The sequence below is a fragment of the Cupressus sempervirens genome, chromosome 7, assembly GCF_028749045.1.
Source record: "Cupressus sempervirens isolate cs-2001-9-10 chromosome 7, ASM2874904v1, whole genome shotgun sequence".
In the NCBI taxonomy this organism is placed as follows: Eukaryota; Viridiplantae; Streptophyta; class Pinopsida; order Cupressales; family Cupressaceae; genus Cupressus; species Cupressus sempervirens.
The window spans coordinates 157,520,442-157,540,255 of NC_143124.1; positions in this window are offsets into that span (position 1 = coordinate 157,520,442).

The window sequence follows — 19,814 nt, forward strand, 5'->3', positions numbered from 1 at the left end:
AGTAAAATTTCTCTGATTGATTTAGTTTTCTACTCTCAAATGCTATTGGATGTCCCCTTTGAGTTAGGACAGCCCCTATACCTTCTCCAAAAGCATCACATTCAACAACAAAAGGTAAAGAGAAATCTGGAATTGCAAGCACAGGGCATGAACTCCTTACCTTCTTAAGCTTATCAAATATTTTTTGTGCCTCTTTTGTCCAAAAAAAAGCTCATTTCTTTGTCAAATCAGTCAAGGGGGCAGCAAGCTGAGAAAATCCTTTGGCAAATCTCCTATAGTAGCTACACAACCCAAAGAAACCTCTCAACTGTGTAAGATTAGTGGGTGGAGGCCAATCCAAAATTGCTTGAATTTTTTGTTGATCAACCTGTACTCCTTTAAAACTTATAATATGTCCCAAATATAGGATCTCTATCAAACCAAAATCACATTTAGATAGCTTAGCATAGAAAGATTTCTGCTCCAAGATTCCCAAAACAATGTCTATGTGCTTTAGATGCTCTTCCCATGTTTTACTGTAAATCAAGATATCATCAAAAAATACCAAAACAAATTTTCAAAGATGCTGGTTGAATACCTTATTCATACAAGATTGGAATGTTGCAGGTGCATTAGTGAGGCCAAATGGCATAACAAGAAATTCAAAGTGCCCATAGTGACATCTAAAAGTAGTCTTTTCCACATCTTCACCCCTCATTCAGATTTTATGGTACCTTGATCTTAAGTCAATTTTTGAAAGTATACATCACCATGTAACTCATAAATGAGTTCATCTATGTGTGGTATGGGATACTTATTTTTTATGGTCTTCTTTTTTAGAGCCCTGTAGTCTATACACATTCTCATTGTACTATCCTTTTTCTTGATAAGTACCACAGATGATGCAAATGGACTGGAGCTAGGCCTTATGAATCCCATGTCCAGGAGTTCCTTAATAGTTTTTTCAATTTCTTCCTTATAACCTCTTGGATGGTAGTATGGGGTTGTTATAATTGGTTTGGCACCCTGTTCTAACTCTATCACATGCTCAAAACCTCTATCTGGTGGTAATCTTGGAGGTAAGTCATTGAAAACTATACTATGCTTATCAAGAATATTTTTAATTTTAAAATGGAAATTACCTTGATTCTTTGGGGAGCTTGTTGGATGAATTATGACTCCTGCTACTCATGCTACTTGTCCTCTTCAAAAAGTCCTCTCTATCCTCTTTGTAGAGACCGCCTTAGGTGCTCCATTTGATAAGCCTCTCAATAAGACTTCTTTCCCATTGGAATGAAATTTAAAGTCCATAGTTTGATGGTTCATGTATTAGCCTCCAAGGCAGTGCAACCATTGAACACCCAATACAAGATTTGTCTCCCCAATGCCAACAACATAGAAGTCATCACATAACTCATAATCTCCTAAGGTCATCTTGAGTTGTTTCACCACTCGTGTGCAAGGCATAGTGAATCCATCAACTACAGTAACATTGAATCCTTCAAAATCTTCTTCTTTAAGCCCTCTTTTCATGACAAATCCCTCATCAATAAAATTGTGAGTTGCCCCACTATCAAGAAGAACTGTCAACCTTTGCCCTGCTAGTACCCCTTGAATTCGAAAGGGATGGTATCTTGGGACTCCTGATAATGCTGCTAAAGTACCATCCTTGCTGATTTCTTTTTCTTTCTCTTCTTCTACCTCCTCCTTAGTGTCATGAAATTCCTCATGCTCATCTAAATCAGATTCTAAAGCAACTTCAATATAGTGCACTTGACCTTTCCCCAAACATCTGTGTCCTGGAACCTATGGTTCTCTACAAGTAAAACAAAGTTTTTTCCTTCATAATTCACTCCTAGTCTCTTCATCTACCTTCTTTTTTGCCACATTTATCACATCTTTTGGTGGTAGTGTTGGGAAAGTCTTTTTCTAAAAATTCCCCTTATGTTGCCAAAGATTTGGGGATTTTTGATTAGTGACTGGTTTCATAGGCATGCAAGTTTCAAGTTGCAAGCTTCTTTTGATAGCTTCCTGTAAGGTTGAGGGTGAGAAAGCCTTAACCAAACCCTTAACAAAATCTTCTAAACTATCAAGAAAAGGATAAACAATCCTCTTTTCACTCATACTAGGTACCATAAAAGCTACTTTTTGAAACTCTTCTATATATTCATTAACTAATTTGGTTTACTTCAACTTTGACAATTCTTTAAAGTACTCTTCATCGTCCTTGAGGTCAAATCTATCTATCAATCTTTGACTAAAATCATCAAATGTAGTTACCTAATCATGACCTTGAGTAGTCATTCCATGATACCACCAATCATAGGCTGCATCTTCCAAATTTTTGTAGCCATTCTAGCTGAAATTTTATTTGTTCCATCAAAAGTAGGTGTTGTAAACTTTCTTATTTTATTTTTGAGCTCTCTTCCACTTATGACATGCTACCTCCTATTCTCTTTCTTGGGCATCAAAGTGTTCATCATATCCACATATTCTCTAAAAGGAACCGAACTGCGAAAGTCATCATCTAAGCCATTGTAGGTAGCTCTTAATGCAATCAAGTTACCTATAACCTCTTCCATAGGATTAAGGGCTAGATTTGGTACTTGTGGCTCATCTGTAGGCATGAAAATAGTTTTTTTTGATTTAGAGGGTGTGGGTTTCAGATTTCTTGGCTCCTCTGAAGTGCTCCCTTTCTCATTAATAGATGCAACTCCTTGCAGTTTTTCTGTCAATATCCGCAAAGCCTCTCTAGTTTCTGCCAAACTATCCACTGTTTGCTTCTGAGTATTTTGGATGTCTTGAAAAAATTTCTTTTCCATCTCATCTTGATCATTCATTCTTTTTCCTTCCTTGGATTTTGTACTTTTACTTTTAACTAGAGGTTTGATCAAAATTTCTTTATTCTTTTCTCGTTGCAAATATCTCTTTTCTCTTTCACTTGGTTGCATGCAAACTTCTACAAACCCTCAAGCTGGCAAGATCATAGCTCTGATACCACTGAAATGTCCCTTTACCTTAATTTTTATGATATTTCAAGCCTCTAATCAGATTTTTAAAATCAAACAACCAATATTACAAAGATCCACCAATTTCTCAATAAACCCCAAATCGGGTATGTTTGAAATAGTGCCAAAAACTTCACAACTTCACATATTATTAATAAATATAAAAATGAACATTTAAAAAAAAAATTCAGCAGCATAATGGCCTACAAAATGACATTTCTAGATCTGTATAGCATTTACACAATAGCTCACAAACGCAAGACAAAAACTATGCTCATCGGGCTCCCGAAATTAACACAAAAATGTCTAGAAACACCACAAAAATACTAATAATCTATCTCAGAAGTTTAACCACATCCCAATACATATATTCAGCTCTATTTTAATATCTTAAATTCTTAAATATAGTAGCAACCCAAACTGATATGAAATAATCAACCGAAAACACTAAACTCTTACAAAAAACACACCTAAAAATCCTCAAATTTGCACTGTTCAGCAGAAGGGCAAACTCTGCATGAGCTTGAACATGGAATGGCTTCAAACTCCCCTCCTTAGCCTTTCTAAAAACCTGAAAACTCCCATCCTTCGGTCTCCTTCTCCACAGGTTTGGCAGCCTCTGAAGAACAACAAAGCAATAAGCGAAAATCAAGTTCTGGAATGAGCCCAAAATGCCTCCAAATCCCTTAAAAGAGGGCATAACCCTAACTCACATCCAAGAGGGGTTAAAAAAAAATATTTTAATAATAATTTTTATTTATTATTCCATTAGTTTCCAAATATTAACCCCTTTTTTCGAAACTTCACCTTTTTTGGGCCTGCCTGCGTTAGCAAAGATTATTATTTTTAAATATTTGAAAAGGGGACATTACATTAATTTAATCAAACCTTAGGAGAGGATTTCAGTTGCAATGGATGCAACAAATGAAACAACATATAATCCCCTATAAATATGGGGTCTTCCAAGGGAGAAAAACATTAAGAAATATTGGAAAAAAAACTAAGGAAAAATTAAATACAAAATTGTAGCTAAACTATTAAAGAAACATATAAAACAATGTCCTAGGAAATCTAGGAAGGAAGAAAAAACTAAACTAGCACAAAGGCTAAGGAAACTTGAGGGTCATATACAAGGACACCATCTAAAAGATTCACTAGGGAACTAGGAAGGCTTAATCCTCTTTATCTTTTATGTTGACAAATTCCATGAATTAAGTTATAGGAAAGAGGTGATTGAATTTTTGTAGAGAAGAAATTATGGCTTGCTTTGTATCTAGATTTCTCAATATTTAAATTGTATTGCTTAGGCATATATATTTTCATATCAATGCTTTATCCTTGTATATTCGAGTTTTCAAAAAGAATGCTAGGAGTTGAATTTCCTTGAGAAGGAATAATAGTAGGGTTTTAGCCTAGAGATTCAGCCCATGACATGTTTCAAAAACTATCACATGTTCAAAAAAAATATCATAATTTAATTCATAGCATATTTTATATTTTTTTGAGTTTTCTAGAATATAGATGCACAAAAATACTACAGATATGCACAATAATGTACTTTCAAAAAATTTGCATCACCCTAAACAAAAGTGCAACCCTAAAAAAATGAAAGTGTAGCACTAAGAAAAAAAATGTAACTATATATTAAAAAATCACAATAATAATGAACAAATGCACAAATCTACTTAATAGATGGGAATATCTGGGAAAATTAACAAATGTGTAGTTCTACATAACAAATCCATAGGTATAAAGAAAAAAAGTGTAGCTCTATTAAAAAAAGTGCAAGAATAAGAAATAGATGTGCAACTATTGGGAAACCTTGCTATTTCAACCTTTAGTGCTTGTTTTCACCATCAGGGTATAACATAAAATGAATATTTAAGTATAAGTGGAATAATTGCCCTTCCTTATACTTAAAGTAATATTTTATGTTACACATGCTACACCTTCCTAGATAGGTTTCAACCTCATATATAGGAGTTAAAATAATGATTATAGATTTTGAGGTTTTAAGAAATTTTAGACTTGGCCAGATTCTAGTATTCAACATTTCAGCTTGCCCTTTTGTGTCTTGTGACCTTGTATTTAATTATAAAGTATTTACTATCTATAAATATGGTAATCATTCTTGTAAAGTGTTTTATTAGTGTTTTTTGCATCTTATTTCTTCTATGATGAATTAGGGTTGGGTTGATTATCCTAGAAATGTTCTTTAAACTAGTTTTCTTGCAAATGGTTGAATTGAACTCCTAATGAGGTTTATTTTGGGTCACTATAGGAATTTTTATTTCTTGGTTCCTTATAAAATGAATTATTTTATATCTTTTGATTATATGATGTTGTTCATTAATTTTCTTGATCTATGAGTTAGGGTTTTGAACTAGGGGTAGGGGACCCTAGGTATGTTTTCCCCTAAACTCATCTATTATTTTTCTTTTGGATTTGTGAGTGGGATAAATACCTTAGGTGAGTGGCTCACAATGGGAGTTGGAGACCATAAGTGGAATTCAATGGATCCTATGCTAAGAGACCACACTCCTATATAAGTTGGCTCCTTTTTTAGTGAATAAATAATTGGTAACATAATAATAATTAATAAATTGGTTTTTGTATTGATATTCACATTAAAAAAAGATAATTGTGGAAGTTATGTTGGAGTACTTGGAGTAGGGAATTGCTACATGTACCATAGGTCCCTAAGCTCAAGGGGTTGATCCCAACATTACTTGGCCACCTTTATCCCCATTGAAGTACTTGGGGGAAAGATGTTATGTGTGGTAAGAAAATCTTAAGCCTAGGGGATGGATCAAAAAATATGGAAAGGTGTGATGAAACACACCCAGATGTGGTCAATTCTCTCATGCATTACTTCACATCATTTTATGCATTATGCTTTATGTGGCTTTATGTTATCCTTGCACCTTGATTTTGTGATATAGTTCGTAGATTAGCTTAGAGCCTATTTCAATCATGGTTAATCTCCTAGCTCAAAGGAGTGGACCATTTATGTCACCATGTAGTTGGGTGGTAAAATATTTTCAAGGTACTATTAAAGTTTTCATGGATGGCTTTATATGCATTCTTGTTGGTGAGTTGTTCAAGATTGATTATTGAAGGTTGTTTATGGTATTTTATTGAAAGAAATCTGTGTAATATTAGGGTGAAAGCACAAACCTATGTCACCATTTGTAATATTTGGAGGGGTTACGAATGAAATAGTTTCAGTAGTAATAGTTATGATCGAGCACATTTTGGTCATACATATGTGGTAGGTTTCCTCGTTGACATTGCATGTAGGGTTACGGTCGAAACACTTTCACATCGGAACCCCCATGTATCAAATGAATCAAAATATCATTAAAAAAATAGCCAAAAAGTGATTAACCACAACTTTATAAGCCTCAATATTTTGTCTGTAATCCTTCTAGCCAAAATAGTTATGGCTGAAATGGTTTTAGTTGGAACTACCTCTGTGGCATCCTAGGTGGCGGCCACACAAGAAAAAATAAGAACTTCTACAAACTTCTCACTTTGAAGGCCAATTTGACTTACTAAATTGAAGTTTTTTTAAAAACTAAAAATATAGTTTTGTAGGTCTCGGAGTCAAGATTATGATCATATAATTTTATATTATTTTGATTATGTATAATATGTTATAATTTGAAAATATTACAAGTAGGTATTTTAAGATTCTAGAAGATGTCTATTCAAAAATAAGAAAAAAATAGTAAATCATGTTCAAAAATTATTATTTTTTAATGCTACACTAGAGGAGAGAGCCTTCTTCAAGAATATGTAATTTTTTTAAAAAAAAATGTAGATTTGATGAAAAAAGCCTGATGGGAGAAGAAAACTATCAATTTTTTATAACTTTGACTTTGACCAATTATAACTTGAAAAATATTACCTGAATTTCAATTTATTTATTTTTTGGTGCACTAGGTATACATGTCGACTCTAAAATATTTCAAAATCAGAAAAAATAATGAACATTTGCATATTTTTTTTGATGGAAAAAAAAAATCTGTATTTTTAGTATTTAAAAAAAAAAAAAAAAAAAAGACTTTCAAAATTAAAAAATAGATAAAATTTGCACTCAATTTTTTAAAAAAAAATTACATACATAAACTTATCTAATTTTACACATTTCATTAGTTTACATCATCTTCAAATTCTAAGCACAAATGCCACTTTTATGTTGTTAAAGTTGAAGACTTTAAATTATGATATGACTTTTCCTTTATAAAAGGTGACATAGGTTTTTGCGTTTACCCATTGTAATGTAAAAGCTTGAAGAAAGTAAAAGTTATTTGTATAGGTATCATGAAAATAAAATCTATGTAAAAGGGTAAAGGGTATCTCTAGGAGAAATTAAGGGATATGTGAATATATTGTATTATTTCAAAGGATGAATGAAGCTATACCACGACATTGTATACTCCTTGTATATAGATAAGTATATGAGGCATAAAAGAACCATGTACTCTTCATGAAATGAAATGTCTAAGCAATTAGTGAATAGAATATGAATTGGTTTATATGTATGGCTAGTGATTTTAATTTATTTCATGTATCCTTATTGCAAGTTAAGTACATGAATTTAGTTATATGGATTATAACATTAGTTCCTGATTTGAAAATGAATATTAGAATAAATAAGTTATCAAATCATAAGTAGATGTAAAATTAATGGATGGATTAACTTAAGTAGGAAGGGTCAATATTATTAAGGAATGTATCTAGGCAATGGATAAAGATTATTAATCAATATTATTTAAGGGAACCTAATAGGACTTTACATCTATGATTAAGTGAACTTAGAAAGAAAAAGATGTTCAAAAAAAAATTATTACTTATCAAACTTAGTAACATTTATACTCCTTTTTGGGTTGCTTAGTAGGGCCTTGCATGGATGGTGTAGATAAAGCATATCAATATGCCTTAAAGGATGAAGAGTTATGTGTAAACATGATCAATGCAAAAGAGGAAGAGGTGGTAAATTTCAAAGAAGCACAAGTAGAACCTATGGATAAAGCAGTAGGTTTGATAATGCAATACAATATAAGGGTAACATAGAATGGATAGAGAAACATGTTGGTAAGAGAGGTAATTATAGTAGGGGTATCTATACTCATTACTATATGAATAGTAATATTATTAATAGAGAAGTGTGGTCTTGGTTTAAAGGTGCAATAGCCCAAAATTGGCTCATTGCCATGATAACCAATTCTAATCTATTCTAATTAATTCTAAATTCCTATGTCACTAGGCAATTCTAGTTCTAATTTTTGCTACTTGACCTAAGTGTCAAATGTAGAAAACCCCTAAATTTGCATTATTTAGAATGTCTACTTAATTCCTAAGTATTAACTCATATTAATCACATTAAACTTATTTGATTGAGATTTAGTTTAATTCAAAGTATCTATACTTTAATTGAATTAAATTATATCCTAAGGCTAATGTAATAAGGAATTAAAATGTTTAATTTAATAACTATGCCTACTTTAATTAATTGAATTAGATTATTTAATTAAATGAAAAAGGCATTTATGAGGTCATATCTCACTTATTAAATTAAATAATATCTTTAAAATCCTCCATTTAGTTCTCAAGTGGAATCTGAGTGAACTACTTCTCAAAATTAGAATCAATCTAGTTAACTTGTTCTCACACTTATGACAAGTTCAGTTAACTAATTATCACACTTAGATCTAAAATAGTTAACTTCACCTACACAAGGAAGTCTCCATCCTAACTGTTAATCAAGGTTGATCCTGACCATTGATCCATTCCTAGATTCTATTTAAGGGGCTCTCAATTCCTCATCAAGGAGGTTGAATTGAATTTGTATCAAATCTCTAATGAATTGTACACTCACTAGCTCATTATTATCATAAGCTTTTCATTATTTAGATTTAAAGATCATATAGCTTTAATATGCATACATATAATCTAGTTTATTTTATATGCTATTAGATTAAGTGCATATTGCATCTAGATTACTTGCATCTCATATAGACTTAATTGCATTTAAACCCATCATTCTAGAAAGGTCTAGTTGCCTACATCTTGATTCTGAGAGGATAAATAGGCAAAATCCTTCTAGTTAGAAGGCAACAGGTCAAGCTGTCAGACCTCTTGGGTGAACTATACCATGTTCATTCCAAGATGAATCTATAGGTAAGGACCACGTTGAAGTGTGTGTGAGGTTCAAAGATCCACAAATTTACAAATACATTTCTGGCACCCACGTGCGGCCCAAAAAATAGTTTTCTGGCCTCATTTGTCTAATTTTCTATCATTTTTGTTATTATGTCCATACTATTCCGTATAGTTTTTTGAATTCTTGTGTGAGAAATTTCATTCTCGCATGAAGATTTGAAGATCTTGCTCAAATATCTACACTTTCTAGCATGAAAATGTGCCCTATTGCGCAAGTCTTTGCGTAACACCTCATTTTCTCACATGGTCCTATGCAAGGTTTCACACAAAATTTTGAAATAGTAAGATTCATTTTGTTATTTTTTAGCACCCTATTCGTTATCTTTTACTAACATATTTTTCTCTAAAGCATTACTATTCTATTTTTTTGATTTTTTGTAGCTTAATGGTTGTCTAGAGGACATTTGATGAAGATTCCTTAGAGAAATCCTCTAGATATGAACTGACTATTTCTTTGTAGGACAATTGTCAAAGGCACCTTTGTTGAAGAACAATATTAAAACCCACTAAACAATGTGCTTTCTTTCCTACTTTCTAAACATAGTCTAATTAGGGCTTGTGAACTTCTTACCATGTAAGATAGAAAATTAGGGGATTATGCTCTTCACCACTTGGAGGTCATGACCAAGGGTGAATTAGAAACCTAGACACTTTTGAAAGACATCATTCTAAGAGAGGCAAGTAGCTTAGTGGTTCTCTAGTGCTAATGCTTTTCTATGATGAGATGATGGTTTCGTTTCAAGGGGATCAAAATCTTTAGGAAGGATGAGTCTAGATTGATTAAGCTAATTTGGTAATTAATGTGTTCTGCATGTTTCGGTAAGAAACTAAGGTAGAGGAGTATGCTCTTTCCCTTTGCAGAAAATCAAAAACTTTGATCCTTATAGTCGAGCCACCAGTCCAAGTCAATCCTTTAGAGGGCTTGCTAGAGTGATCCAACCTCTGTGAATGAACCAAGTGAACACACTCCTTTTGTTGGAGATTCCAACTCACTATAATCAATATGTTTTGTAGAACAAAAGAATCCAATGCCAAATTAATTTATTTCCCTTGATTCTTGATATCACTTATCAAGTGGAAGCTCTGTCTATTGCACTAGCCGACATTGGCCCTATTCTTGCTAAGCAAGTGTGTGCACTGTCAGATCCTAGTGTGGGCTATTAGTCTTAACTTTTCTTATGGAGCCATATGGAATTAATACAAAAGGAAGCCAAGTAAAAACCTCTTAGTTAGAAGCTACCTGGTCCACCTTTGAAAGGAGGCATAATCTTTGTGCAAGGAGGGGGAATAATCTCTCCTGTAGAACTCACCATAGGCATGCTATTGGATGTTGGAAGGTGGTATATGCACTTGTCCCCTACCATAAGGGTCCTTATTTAGCATATACAATTGAGTCCTTTTGATACACCAAAAACATGAGCACCCTCTAGGGGGTGACATGGCTATGTGAGGTGCATACATGCACATAAGTTGTGGGACAAAGGTTTTTCCTTCTCTACCATTTTCTATTTCTAGGGATAAAGTGTGTTTGCTATCGAGTCCTAAACATGTTCAAACCTACTTAAACAACCTAAAAGTCAAGACTCCTCTATCCCTTTAAGTTTATTTTCCCTCAGTTGGATTGTATTTGACTATTGTTTGCTTCATATGTCCTATTGAAAACACTTCATCTTGCTTTGAAACCCAACAACACTTTCACAAATTTGGAAATCAACCTTGCAATCTATCCATTATTAGTAAAACAAAATTGCAATCTATCTAAGAATGTCCAAACTATTGAAAATCTCTTCGAAATCTAATCCTGTTGTCAGTCTGATCCTAAATTTTGTGCACAATCACACAACATTTCACATGAGAAATCACCTTTTTGTGTGAGCCAGTCTAGATCTTCATGCAAGAACTTGCATATGCCCATGTGAGATCTTGTCAAGTGTCTTTGTTGAACCTGTCACTTCTTCATGTGACCTAGAGTGCTTCCTCGTGCAATTTTACATTTTTGTTCTAATATTTTGCATCCCCCAATGTACTTTATCATGTGCCTCACAAAGAATCTTCACACAAGACCTTATATTAAAACTATCAAATCAGCTTATTTGAGCAATTTGTGATCTATATCTAGTCTATTTCCTACAATGAGTTGTCCCTTCTCTATTTGTAAACAATCCAAATAGGGACATTTTTCTTGCCTAATGACTTGTGTTCTACACTTTAACTAGCCATGTATCTTATTATCTTGTTAGTGTTTCCTAGTATTCATTATACTTTGTGTCATAGTGGTCACAATCCTTGGCTATTCTAGCTTTCACTCAGACTACTCATACCCTAGTATATAACACTCTTTCCTTTTGCTTTTTGAGACTACATTTTAGTGTAATTCCTATCTTGGTTCTTGCTTCTTGTCCTTGTCTATGACTGTCACAACAAGAAGTGACAATGTGTTTTATCCTCTTAGACATAGGCAAGGTCATACCAAGGGTCATAATTGTGATAGGTGTTACCTTCCTTTTGTTACATGGTCTACTTCTAGTTCATCTAGTGAGGAATCTTCATGATCTCCCTCACCCATCAGATCACCTCGAGTCCAGTGAATGTTCTCCATAAACTTGCAACAAACCAGGAATCCTTTGTATCAAGAGCATCCTAAAACTAGCAAAGGTCCTATATTTCCAAACAAAACATCTAACTTTCCTTTCAAAGGACCTTTCCACTTGCAACATACTGAAACTGAACACATTCCAATAATGGCTAATCATGAACATGGACATGGTAGTCATAGAAGACATCAAGATATGCCTAGGAATGACAAAGAGAAAGACCATGACATTGATGGGGAATAGGAAGAAGTGGAAATACTTCTTGAACACATAGCAAAATGCCAAAGAGACAAAAAAATTCAAAAGGTCATGGAAATCGTATTCAATGAAGAGAAAGAAAAGTACTTTCTCAAACTTTCCCAAGAAGGAGCTAAGTTACCTTCTCATTTCAATGTGGAGACCATCTTCATGCTTGAAGAGGAAACTGAGACTTCCAAACTCTAAAAACAACTAAAAATTATGGAAGACGAATTGGCTCAGATGATGTAGGAGAAAGAAAATCATGCAAAAGCATACACATTAGATGCTCTTTATCCATTTCCATTTGAAAAGAGCATAGACATGCCTTCTTTCCCATGAGGAGTAGAACTACCTAAGTATGACAAATACTTTGGAACTAACGATCCCCAAGATCACTTGTGGGAATTTGGTGACCTGTCTATGGAATTTATGCATAACCAAACATATCTCATGCATTTATTCCCCAAAAGTCTCAGTGGTCAGGCCTTGGAGTGCTTCTCACACTTGCCTCATGGTATCAAAATGTTTGATGAAATTGATAACTTGTTTGTTTAGTAGTATTCTCATAACATTCAACATCCTATCAATATTTTAGATTTATGTAACCCTAAGCCAAAAGTTGGGGATCCCTTCCTCACATTCCTCCAATGGTGGAGACAACCATACACTAAGTATTCATGCAAAATTATAGAAATAAAAAAGCTTGACATTTTCATTGGTAATCTCCTACCGAATTTTGGGTATAGAGTCCAACTTCAAGGCCCGTGCACTTTTGAAGACATGATCACACAGGCCATCTGCATAGAGGAATTTATGGTCAAGAAGGGTGAACTCACTCTTTAGAAGTACACAAAACAAGGCTCCACGTCCAACAAGGATATGCCAACAAGAATTGAGAAATTGTACATGATGGGGTTTTTGATAATGTCACTCCTAAACCTACTAAGGTAGCCTTCAATCTCCTGGATGGCCTCAATGCAGCCAAAAATGTTGAGAAACCTACATCTAACAAAAAGACATTTATAAACAAACCAAGAAACTCATGGGCCACACATCCTAAATGATAGTATACACCCCTAGGTGAACCTTTTTATGTGGTTTACAAAAAATTGTTATAAAACAAGCTTATTTCACCACTGGAAAACTCTCATCCTTATGATCCACAACCACATCCACCATGGTGGAGTAAAAATGCATTCTGTGAGTACTATTAGATTGTGGTGACTGATCAAGAAAGTAAAAAAATTTGGGCCCTATTTTATCCAAATTTTGGGCCAACATGTAATTATTAATTATAACCCTAAACCAGTAAAAATACTTGTATAAAGGAGCTTAGGGTTAGGGATTGTTTTATATAGTTGTGATGTGAAATTGGTTCTTGCGATAGTATTGAGTTGTAAGGGGTTATGGATTTTAATCAAGTTATAATCATTATATCATGATAATATCAGACTTGTTTGGTGGACGTAGCCCAAGGATTGGGTGAACCACATTAAATCTTTGTGTCTTTTGTTCTTTCTTGTGTGATCTACTATTTTTTGTTATTGGTTGTATTTGCATGTAACTATTATTTCTGTCTATGTTTTAATCCCAACAAGTGGTATCAAAGCCTAGTTGTTTTTTAGTTATCCTCTATAGGAAAGTCTCATAGTTGAGTGGGAGTCTCACGATTGAGTGGGAGTCTCACGATTGAGTGGGAGTGATGGTAGATGAGGGCAAGCTAAGGGTTAATAGGTTTAATGGGAAGAACTTCCAGTTATGGAAGATGAAAATGGAAGACTATCTTTATTAGAAGGAGTTATGGAAGCCATTAGAAGGAAAAGCAAAGAATTAGGGATCTATGTCAAATGATGAATGAGATCTATTGGATAGAAAGGCACTTGGAAGCATTTGATGATGCCTAGCACCATCGGTGGCATTTAATATTACAAAAGTGAAGACAAAAGAAGAGTTGATGAAAACCCTAGTAATACTATATGAAAAGCCCTCCACTTCAAAAAAGGTATTTCTCATGAAGTGTTTATTTAATATGAAAATGGTAGAAGGTAGATCTATTATAGATCATTTAAATGAGTTTAATACAATTACTAGTTAGTTATCTTCTATGGATATCAATTTTAATGAGAAAATTCAGGCTCTCTTCATTTTGTGTTCTCTACCTAAAATCTAGAATGGCTTGGTAATGGTTGTGAGTAATTCTATTCTTGGATCTAGTACTCTAAAATATGATGATGTGATCGGTGTTATTTTGAGTGAGGAAACTCGTAGGAAATCCTTGAGTGCATCTACATCAAGAAGTGCTTTGAATGTACAAAATAGGAGCAAAATGACTTAGAGAGGAAGTAATTCCACAAATCATGGGAGATCAAGAGGAAAGTTAAATGGGAGGAGGTCTTAATTAAGAGGACGAAATGACTACTGGTACTATGGGAAACTAGGTCATAAAAAGAAAGATTGTTGGAATTGAAAGAAAAATGAAGGAGATAAACTAGATGGAGACATGAAGGCAAATGTAGTAAGTGACAAATCCGAAGAGGATACTTTTCTTCTATCTTTAGAAAGTAATGATGATTCATTGGTTTTAGATTCTAGTGCTTAATTTCATGCTACACCTCGTAGAGGTTATTTCATTGATTATGTCCAAGGGGATTTCGGACTTGTTTATTTGAGGGATAATGAACCTTGTCAGATTGTTGGAAAGGGAAAAATTAAGATTAAGTTGTAGAATGGGAATCATTGGCTACTACATGAGATATGACATGTTCCAAGGCTAAGTAGGAATTTAATTTCACTAGGGAAACTCGGTGATGAGGGTTGTGTAGTTACTTTTAATGATAAAAATGGAAGGTTTCAAAAGGTTCTCTTGTAGTAGCAAAAGGTGTGAAAGTAGGCACCTTATATCTTTGTATAGGTTATATTGTTCCTTCTACTTTAATTGTGTTAGAGAAAAATGAATATTCAGGAACTACAGTTGAGTAGGGAGCACAAATAGTTGCTATAGATTCTAATATAGTGCTATGGCACAACAAACTTTAGCACATGAGAAAGACAGATATGAAAGTACTGCATTCAAAGAAAGTTTTATCAAGTCTAAAATGTGTTAATATGGATTCCTATGAAAATTGTGTGTATGGAAAACAAAAGAGAGTGAGTTTTGTAAAGACTTAGAAGGAAAAAAAGAGAGGAGAAATTAGAGCTTGTACATACAGATGTATGGGGACTAGCTTAGGTATCTTTCCTTGGTGGATCTCATTATTATGTTACATTTATTGATGACACAACTAGAAAAGTATGGGTTTATTTCCTTAGACAGAAATCTAATGTATTTCAAACTTTTAAGAAATGGAAATGCTTGGTTGAAAATGAGACTGGTAAGAAATTAAAATGTCTTAGATCTGATAATGGTGGTGAGTATTGTAGTCATGAATTTGAAAATTATTGCTCCACTAATGGTATTTGTAGTTAGAAAACTATTCCAAGGACTCCACGGCAAAATGGAGTGATTGAACACATGAATAGGACTATAATGGAGCGTAAGGTTGCATTTTGGGTTGCCCTTACACATGTGCATGGAGGCTATCAATACTATTGTATATTTGATTAATAGAGGTCCCTCTACTCCTTTGGGTTGTGGTATTCTAGAGGAAGCATATGTAGAACAAGAATTTTAGTGTGCAAAGAACATTAACATTAAAGCAAACATTCACAAGCTAAAACTATATTCACATATGAGATTAGACAAAAGAAACAATTAAGGAAAGCAAACCCAAAAAAAAGGAAATACTCCATGCTTCCTTGATTTTGTAGATGTGTCCTTTGATGTGGATGTATGCTCAAATGCTTAAAGTTGCTTCAATAGTGGAGATAGATAATAGAAAATCGGTAGCTTTGTGAGCTCTCAATTTGGCATTATAAGGGTATGGGTATGGCTTTTGGCTCTCAAAAGGGCATGGTAACTTTAGCTCAAAGATTGTTGATGAAATGGCTTGGGATGAGATTCAATTTATAGGCTAAGGGGTAGATGGATGGAGGGCTTAGATGCAAGGATGGATGAAGGCTTAAGGAGGGCTAAGATGCACTCAAAGGGGAGCACATGGATTGTGCTTGTTTAGCACCAATGGGAAGGTGACACTTGTCACAAGGAGGATGAGTGTGAGAGGGTAGGGTAAAGGGTTGGTTAAAGGCATGATGAGTGGGGTTGAGTATGTAAGAGATATGTAAGAGGAATGAGTGTGGAAGAGGGAAGAGTGTGGAAGATGGGTGTAAGAGTCATGAGTGGGCTTGTAAGAGTCTTTTAGGTTTTGTAAGAGAACTCATGACTTAGTGGTTGGGCTTTTTGAGGGGAGACTTTGGTTTGAATTAGGAAAGTCTTAAACTTGTTTAGGGAATGTGACAACATTAGGGGGTGGATTAGGCTTGGGTTTAGGATTAGATTAGGGATGTTAGAGATGTACAAGTGGATGGCATTAATGAGGGTGAGTGAGTTAGTGGCTAAGCTTGGTTAGTATGGGTGGATGGGGTGGATTAGGCTAAATGGAGGATTAGAGATAGGTTAGGGGTTTTTGAATTTGAGGATTTCATTTATCAAATAGATTTATTTAATAAATGGGGATTTTTGGAATTAGATAGAAGAATAGGATTTAATTGATAAATAATAGATTATTTGATTTATCAATTAGGACTATAGATGATTAATTAAATTAATCAACTAGGGATGGCAAAGGATTAATTAAATAAGAATTTAATTAATGATGCCTTTAGAGATGGCTAAATTAGATTACCAAAGTAGTGTAATCAAATTTAGGTGTCTACAGCATAGACTAGTAAGAAGGTGTGTTATTCTTTTCTCAAAATAGAACCAAGCTAGAAGCTAAGTCAAAGAAATGTGTATTTTTTGGATATGGCATTAATCAATTTTTTTATAGTCTTTGCTATTTTAAAAATTAAAAAATTATAAGAAGTAGGGATGTCATATTCAATGAGAAAGTGTTGTACAAAGATCTATTACAGCAACATGAGAAGAAAGAAGATAATTATGTAGTGTTGGATGACATTCCAAAAGATGATGTTCCAGCCATTCCTCATGATATGCAACAACTGTAACAACAAATACCACACATAGTGGTGAATGTTAGATGATCAACAAGGAAAATTAGACCTCTAGAAAGATTCTCTCTCTCTTTGTATTCAATTTTACTTATTGATGTTGTGAACCTAAATATTATGATGAAGTTGTGTAGGTGGATAGTAAGATTTAGTGGGAGTCTACAATGAAAGATGAAATGGACTCTTTGTTGAAGAATAAGACATGGGATTTATACAAGTTTCCTACAAGTAAAAGAGCTTTATAGAATAAGTGGATTTACAGATTTAAAGAAGAGGAAGGAGGTAAGAAAAGATTTAAAGCTAGGTTAGTTATGAAAGGATTTACATAGAAAAAAGGAATCAATTTTGATGAAATATTTTCTCCTATTGTTAAGATGACTTCTATCTATAGTGTTTTAAGTCTTGTGGCTACTAGAGATTTTCATTTAGAGTAGCTTGATGTTAAAACAACCTTTCTTCATGGTAATTTGGATGAAGATATATATATGGCTCAGCCACAGGTATTTTTGGTCAAAGGTAAGGAGAACTTAGTGTGCGAATTGAAGAAAAGTTTATATGACTTGAAGCAAGAACCTTGGAAATGGTATCTAAAATTTAATAGTATTATGCATGAGCATGGATACAATAGGTGTCATTCATATCATTGTGTTTATTTTAAGAGGTTGGATGATGAGAGCTACATTATTTTATGTTTATATGTTGATGATATGCTTGTAGCTAGGTCTAACATAAATCACATTAAGGGGCTGAAATGCCAATTAGCACATGCATTTGCTATGAAGGATTTGGGGCAATAAAACAAATCCTTGGTATGAAAATTTGTAGAGATAGAAAAAATAGAAAATTGATGCTATCTTAGACTGATTATGTGAAGAAGGTGTTGCAACATTTCTCTATGGAGAATGCTAAAGTGGTTAGCACACCTTTACCTGGTCATTAGATGTTGACTAAGGAGATGTTGGATACAATTGGTTAATTGAGTGTTGTCTTTGATGTTACACAAATGTCATATCAGTCATCAGACAGAGTCTACCAAGCTCAGAAGGTAAGCATAGTCATTTACAGAGTCTACCGAGCATTGCTATATATTACACTGTAAAGATAGCTTCTACCGAGCTAACTTGGTCAAACGAAGGAAGTTCAGTACTTACCGAACTCACTCGATGATCAAAGGAAACTGTGACAAAGTATTTACCAAGTTGGGAAGGTAAACTAAGAAAAGGTAGTGTTTATCGAGATGGGAAGGTAACAGAAGAAAAGTTAGTGTTTACCGAGATGGGAAGGTAACCGAAGAAAAGTTAGTGTTTACTGATCTGGGAAGGTAAACAAAGGAAAGTCAGTGTTTACTGAGTTCACTCGGTGTCCAAAGGGAATTTAGTGAAGATAGTTTCTACCGAGCTCACTCAGTCATCTATACTTACCGAGTTCTCCCGGCGATTGAAGGGATGTCACAAAATTCACTGTATTAACCGAGCTCAGTCGGTTAACACAGGAATTATTTTCTGAACAGTATTAACCAAGAAGTGTCGGCCAATAAAGAAATTTGCTGGTTTGTAATTTTAATTATTTCTAGCCGACTATTGTATTTGTTTGATCATTGGTCAGTGATTAGAGCTGACTAAGATAATCTGTAAAGGTATATATGAAAGATCAAGTTGTGAATTCGAGTGACACAAGAATTTGGATGGATAAGAGTGCGAATGTATGGATAAAGAACGAGCGAAAATTGAATGTAAGAGAGAATGTTGAAGAAGTGTGATAAAGAATCAGATGCATTGAATATTGAACATAAGAGCAAATGTTGAAGAAGTGTGATAAAGAATCAGATGCATTGAATGAGCTACAAAGTTGTATGAGATCAGTAAGGATCTAGTCAAAGCATAATAGAGATCTGCAATCAGCAAAGATAAGTTGCACATTATATCAGGTCACTTCATTGTTGCTTTCTAACCATTATAACAGTGAACTCCAAATCTCTTAATAGAGTGGGTTTAACAACCCTATTGTAAATCCTCTAACAAGGTGACAGTTCAGTTGAATTGTTCTAAAGACCTCTATCAAGGCCACTCCTAACAAGGTGATTAAATCCTCTAACAAGGTCACACCTAACAGTGTGTTTTTGTAACCTTTAACAGGGTTGGCTCCTAACAGGGCTCACTTCAGAAGAGTGAAAAACAGTAACTAGTTACATTGGTGGTTTTTCCCATATTGGGTTTCCATGTTAAATCTGGTGTCTCTAGTGTTGGAGTTTGCTGAATTGTTTTGATATCAGTTCTTAATGATTGTTATTATTTGCTGCAATATCAAGTTTCAGTAATCTGTAAAATAGATCAAACTTTTAGACATCTAGGGGACTGTGAAATGTTTTTGTAGTAACTGATTCACCCCCTCCCCCTCTCAGTTACTTCATTCTCATTTTCAACAATTGGTATCAAAGCTTTTGGTACTTGCAGGAGAATATTTCAAGGATCTAAGAAAAAGATCAGGATGCCTTACAAAAGAGAAATTCCAAAACTTAATAGAGATAACTTCTCAGCATGGCAAGGACTGATGAAACTTCATCTGGCTACTGTTGGTGATACTGGACTAAAATACCTTGAAGAAGAATATGAAGAACCTTCTGGCACACTGTCAGTCAATGATATTGCTGAAAAGAAAA